The sequence below is a fragment of the Nannospalax galili genome, unplaced genomic scaffold (genome assembly GCF_000622305.1).
Source record: "Nannospalax galili isolate Female #2095 unplaced genomic scaffold, S.galili_v1.0 scaffold100, whole genome shotgun sequence".
Classification (NCBI taxonomy): domain Eukaryota; kingdom Metazoa; phylum Chordata; class Mammalia; order Rodentia; family Spalacidae; genus Nannospalax; species Nannospalax galili.
Genome location: NW_008352891.1, coordinates 4,526,813 through 4,532,647, shown reverse-complemented (window position 1 = coordinate 4,532,647; position 5,835 = coordinate 4,526,813).

The following is a 5,835-nucleotide window of genomic DNA, read 5'->3' as shown; positions in this document are numbered from 1 at the left end:
GAGGATCAGATGCTCTCAGGCTTTCTCCTAAGGTCTGGATCCCTCCAGGAAAGATGTTGTCCTCAGGAATTTGGGGGTTGGACTGGCCTGGGAGCAGGGCCCAGGAAAGATGCTGGTCTCAGGCAGGTGGTGGCCATGCCACCCAGAGATGCAAAGGGAGATGGGGGCAGGGAGAGGCCCCAAGGGCTCCTTGGGACTCCTGGGAGGAACTGGGTTGGTCCAGATGCAAAGGATCAGGAAGCAGTGGTGGTTCCCCGGTGTCTGGTCCACCCAGACGAGAAATGGGACAGCACCCAGACTAGGAGGAGAGATGGGCGGGGGAGATGGGAGGGTGAATGAGACTGGGGGAGTCAAGGTGCAGAGAGAGTGATGGACTTACCAAGGAGGAAGGCCAGCGGGTAGTGCAGGCCCAGAGAAGCAGAGGGAGGTGAGGGTGGGACCAGGCCCAGAGGGCTCCCGGGGACCAGAAAATGAACTGGCAATAAATTAATTTTTAAAATAAAAATAAAACCCAGTTAAGAACAATGGCTGCTTTTCTAGAAAATACAGGTTCAGCTCTCAGAACCCACAGGAAAGCTAACAATCATTCCTAACTCCAAGTTCCAGAGGATCTGACTTCTCTCCTGGTCTCCATAGGCATTGCATGCACATGGTGCACTTACATACATGCAGGCAAAACACTTATACACATAAAATGAATAAATGTATAAAAATAAAATCCAAGATGTACTAAAACATTGGAATATATATATAGAGAGAAAACTAGATTACATGATTGAAATAAGTCAGTCACTGAAGGATAGGTAGTGTATCACTGCACTTACATGAGAGGTTCAAAGAATAGTGTGACCCACAGACTCAGAGAGTAGAGTGGTGGTTTTCAGAGCTAGAGAGACCAGGAATTGTCTCCATGGCCTGAGGCTTTAATTCTGCCAGTTGAAAGTTTAAGATCATACCTAGAGCAAAGAATACCATATTATACATTCAAAAACTTCTGGAAAGAGCCAGGTTCAGCGTCACAAGCTTTAATCCTAGTCAGGCAGATCTCTATGAAATTGAGGTCTGCCTGGTCTACACATTGAGCTCCAGTCCAGCTGGGCCTATAAGGAAACCCTGTCTCAAGAAATTAAAAAAAAACAAAAACAAAAAAACCAAAACCTAACAAAACAAAACAAAAAACTTCTGGCAAAGTTAGGACTTTTGGTACAAAAAGAATTTTTTAAAAATAATGTCCCAGGCCAGGTGTGATGCCACATGCCTGTAGTCCCAGCACTTGAGAGGCAGAGGCAGGGGGATCTTTGTGAGTTCAAGGCTAGCCTGGTCTACATAGTGAGTTCCAGGCCAGCTGAGGCTACAGGGAGACCCTGCCTCAAAAGACTGCCCCCTCAAAAAAATTTAAAAATAATGTCCCCCCAGCTGGGCATGGTGGTATGTGCCTTTAGTCTCAGCACTCGGGAGGCAGAGGCAGACAGATCTCTGAGTTCAAGGCCAGCCTGGTCTACATAGTGAGTTCCAGGCCAGCTGAGGCTACAGGGAAACCCTGTCTCAAAAAGACCAAAATAAAAATAAAAATAAAAATAACTAATAATAATAATAATAATAATGACCAGTTTTGCCAGTGTGCTGGATAGCTTTAGTTGTCAACTTGACACACCTGGGCAGAAGGGGCCTCTCAAGTAGGGTGCTGCCTCCACTGGACTGGCCTATGGCTATGTCTGCGGGGCATTTTCTTGATTGTTGATTGATGTGGGAGAGCCCAGCTAGGGGACATTATTACAGGACACCTGGGCAGGTGGTCCTGTATTGTATAAGAAAGCAGGCCTGGGGCTGGAGAGATAACTCAGTGGTTCAGTGTACTGACTGCTCTTGCAGAGGACCCAGGTTCTATTCCCAGCACCTACATGACAGCTAACAACTGTCTGTAACTCCAGTTTTAGGGGATCTGACACCCTCTCCTGATCTCCGTGGGCACTGCATGACATGGGTGCACTTACACACATGCAGGCAATACAATCATACACATAAAATAAAAATAATAAACTATAATAAATAAAATTTTTTAAGATAGCAGGTAGAGTATGGGCCAGAGGAGCAAACCAGTAAGCAGTGTATCTCCATGGTCTGTGCTCTAGGTTCCTGCCCTGAGTTCCTGCCTTGGCTTCCCTTGATGATGAACTGTGCTTTAAGCCAAATAAATCCTTTCCTCCTCAAGTTGGTATTGGTCAGAGTGTTTTGTCACAGCAATAGAGAGGCTAACTAGAACAGATAGCTGTTGTGGTTTGAATATGAAATGACCCCCATAGGTTCACAGGTTTGAGCATTTGGTCCTCAGCTGGTGGCACTATCTAAAAAGGTTGTGGAACATTTAGGAAGTGGAGCCTCTCAAGACAAGTGGGTCACTAGGGGTAGGTGGTGAGCTTTATAGCCCAGTCCCCTTCCTGTCCTCTCTCCACTTCCTGACTGCAGACACAGTGTGACCAGCAGCCTCACACTCCTGCTACTGGGCCTTCTCCACCATGATAGACTGCATCCCCTCAAATTATAAGCCAAAAAGAAATCCTTTTTCCCTTAAATTGCTTCTTATCTGGTATTTGGTCACAGCAACAAGGAAAATAACTAATAGTTGAGAATGTGGAAATTGGCCAGGCTGCAAATAGGCAAGGTTTCCAACTGGACACACAGGAAACCAGCAGAACCAAGCAAAGAAATCTCAGAAGCCCATCCTGCAGTCACAGAAATGACTGGTGGGCCCTCCTGAGACTCGCCAGCTCTGAGCTGGCCTGTAGGTCCCAGGGAGGAACTTTCTCCCTTGGGGTAGCAGACCAACGACACCCAATGCAAGGGACTGCCATGTTCCTGGAGTGGCTCTGTCTGTGAGCTTCATTTCCACACCATTACCACGGGCTTAGCCAGTTGTAGTCCCACAAGATGCCACCTCAGGAATACCACACATAATCTGACATGGCTCATTTCTACCATCAATCTATGGGGTGACTACCAGTGACCACTTCTTCCTGTGGGAGTGTGCTGAAATTTATGAGAGGGAATTCCTGACAGAGAGGTTTGAGGTTCCTACCAGATCTACCCCACAGTGAAGCCCATGCCCACTGTCCTGCCAAAACCAGCTACAAATGCCACCTGGCCAACAAAGACACTTTCTGTGTTTTGAGCACTAGTGAGGGGTGTGAGTCCTCCCATTCTGGTCTCACCTCTCACTACACAATTTTGCTCTAAGGAAACTACAGCTCAATGCAGAATGCAAAAGCAGCCTGCACCAGTACCGTTGTTCCCAAGAGAATTGACATGACCCATGAATACAAACACATAATCATTCCCCCCAGGAAAAGTGACTGTCACATGAGCAGGGACTCATAATTCAAACACATTATTAGTGGAGAACCCTGGAGCAAATATCTTCCTTCAGCTGAGCACCTGTACCCTAGAGCAGGGCTGGTTGTGGAGTCTCTGGGGACCCCTCCTGATTGACAGATTCCCCACCAGTTTGTAGAAGCAACATGTATGAGGAGGGAGTTGTCAGCCCTCGCACTAATCAAGACAAGGCTAATGCTGTAAGTATGGACTGTGACAGCTCCATCAGTCAGTTGAGGTACTTCCTACCCGGTTTGGTCCTGCAGCCCCCAAGCTCTCCCGAATCCCCTCTCATTTGTTCCTAATCTCATTTCCTCCTCAAAATCACTGTCAGATATTTTCCTTCAGCAAGGCTTCCTGCCTCCCGCTGTTAAGAAAGAAAGAAAGACCCCCTTCTGAATGGGAATGAAGGGTGGGAAAAGAGATAAGGTCTCCCAGATGCTGATGTGGGCTTGAGTCCAAGCTGCACAACTTCTTAGTTTGAGGTGTTAGGCCTAACACTTCAGCTATATAACCTGTTTCTCCATCTATAAAAAGAGGCATTATAGTGTGTACCCCACAGGTCACAGTGAAGTCCAACTGAGCCCGTGGATAATTACCCAACACAGTGTCAATATGCAGGTTGGAAATGGCCTTGGCCCTGCACTAGTCACACAGCCTTTAGAGCCCAGCCCATTTCTTCCAGGCTCCCTGCCCATAGACTTTGAGAAGGTGGCTGTGCTGGATAACTTTAATGTCAACTTGACACACCTGAGTTGAGGGAGCCTCAACTGGGGACTTTCCTTCATTGGACTGGCCTGCGGCCATGTCCATGGGGCACCTTCTTGATTGTTGAGTGATGTGGGAGGGCCCAGCCCACTATGGGTGGTGCCACCCCTGGGCAGGTGGGTCTGTGTTGCATAAGAAAGCAGGCTGAGCAGGGGCCAGGGGAGCAAGCCAGTAAGCAGCATTTCTCCATGGCTTGTGTTCCAGCTCCTGACTCTAGGTTCCTGCCCTGAGTTTCTGCCTTGGGCTCCTGGATGAACTGTGACCTGGGATATGTAAACTAAATAAACCTCTTCCTCCCCAAGTTGGTATTGGGCAGAGTGTTTTGTCACAGCAATGGAGAGACAAACTAGGACAGTGGCCTTGTGTTTCCAGAACTATGGCTCCCAATCCTCATACCTGAAGGTAACATTGTTTACTGTAGCCCTTGGGCATCATTCCTTTTACTTCCAGAAGCAGAGTTGATCATTTTACTCCTAGATGGCAGAGGAAGAGATGGCAGAGGAAGAGATGGCAGAGACAGAACACTGCCCCAGACCTGCTGGAACCACCAGAGCCCGGTAGCCAAGGGCTCCAGAGGTCAAGACTGGACTGAGCTCCTACTCTACCATCTGACTCTATGAACTTTAGATTCCTCCTGGGGAAAAGAGAGGACACAGCCCTCATCTGTCTTAGCACGTTCCTCAGAAAAACAGACTGATAGGGTAGAGAGAGAGAAAGAGGGGCTGCTCTGGTGCAGGTCAGAGTGCTTTCCCAGCATGGAGGAGGCCCTGGTTCCATCCCCTGCAAGGGAGGGAGACCAGAAACTGGCTCACATGGTCATGGAGGCTGCATCACCCCTTCCTTCTTCTTAGATTAGTAAACTGGAGGCCCAAAAAAGCCATGTGCAGCCCTAATCAGTGTCATGCCAAGCTCATTTTGGATGAATGAGCACTGAATTTCAGGGTGTGAAGGCCCCTGGCACCCACATCCTCCTGTTCTCACTCAGCAGGAGGTCACCATGATAGCTTCCACCATCCATGGTAGAGAGATAGGGGCCATGGCTGGCCCTGGGTCACAGGAGTAAAGAAGGCAGTAGGACAGGGGTCTGCCTATCTCTCCTCACTGCACAGCCCCACCCTGTGGCACCTGCCCTCTCTTCCTCTCTTCTTTGCTAGGATAGTAAAGGAGCCTGGTCATTGTGGCCCCGGGCCACCACTTTCTCAACCACTACAGTCTCTCTGGCCACAGAAGGCAGTGCAGCTGGACAAGATCTGATGCCAGTGATGCCCCTGTGGTAAAGATGGCTTAATGTAATGGGAGCTCACTGAGCACTCAATCACACCACATCCTCTGTCACCTAGAATTCAGGGACTCTGGGACTCACCACCCAGGGCCAAGACCAGCTTGCTGGCTAAGCTGCCACTATGGAAGGACAGAAAAGTCAGGTATATGAGGCAGAAGAGTGTTTTCAATAAAAAGTGGTGGAGGCCATATTTGAGGCCTATATTAATTTGGACAGAGGGACATAAAGGACAATTTTTGCTCCTTTCCCTCCTAGGTTGACTAGTTCCAGGGGTCTATGAACATCTCTTAAAATGTCCTGTAATTGTTGTGGGTCACCTGTCCTCTTGATCAAGAAGGCTGTGGAGACCCCACCAGATGGACTTGAACCAGTGTCCAGTCTACAAAGAGGAGGGTCAACACAGAGGAAACATTTCT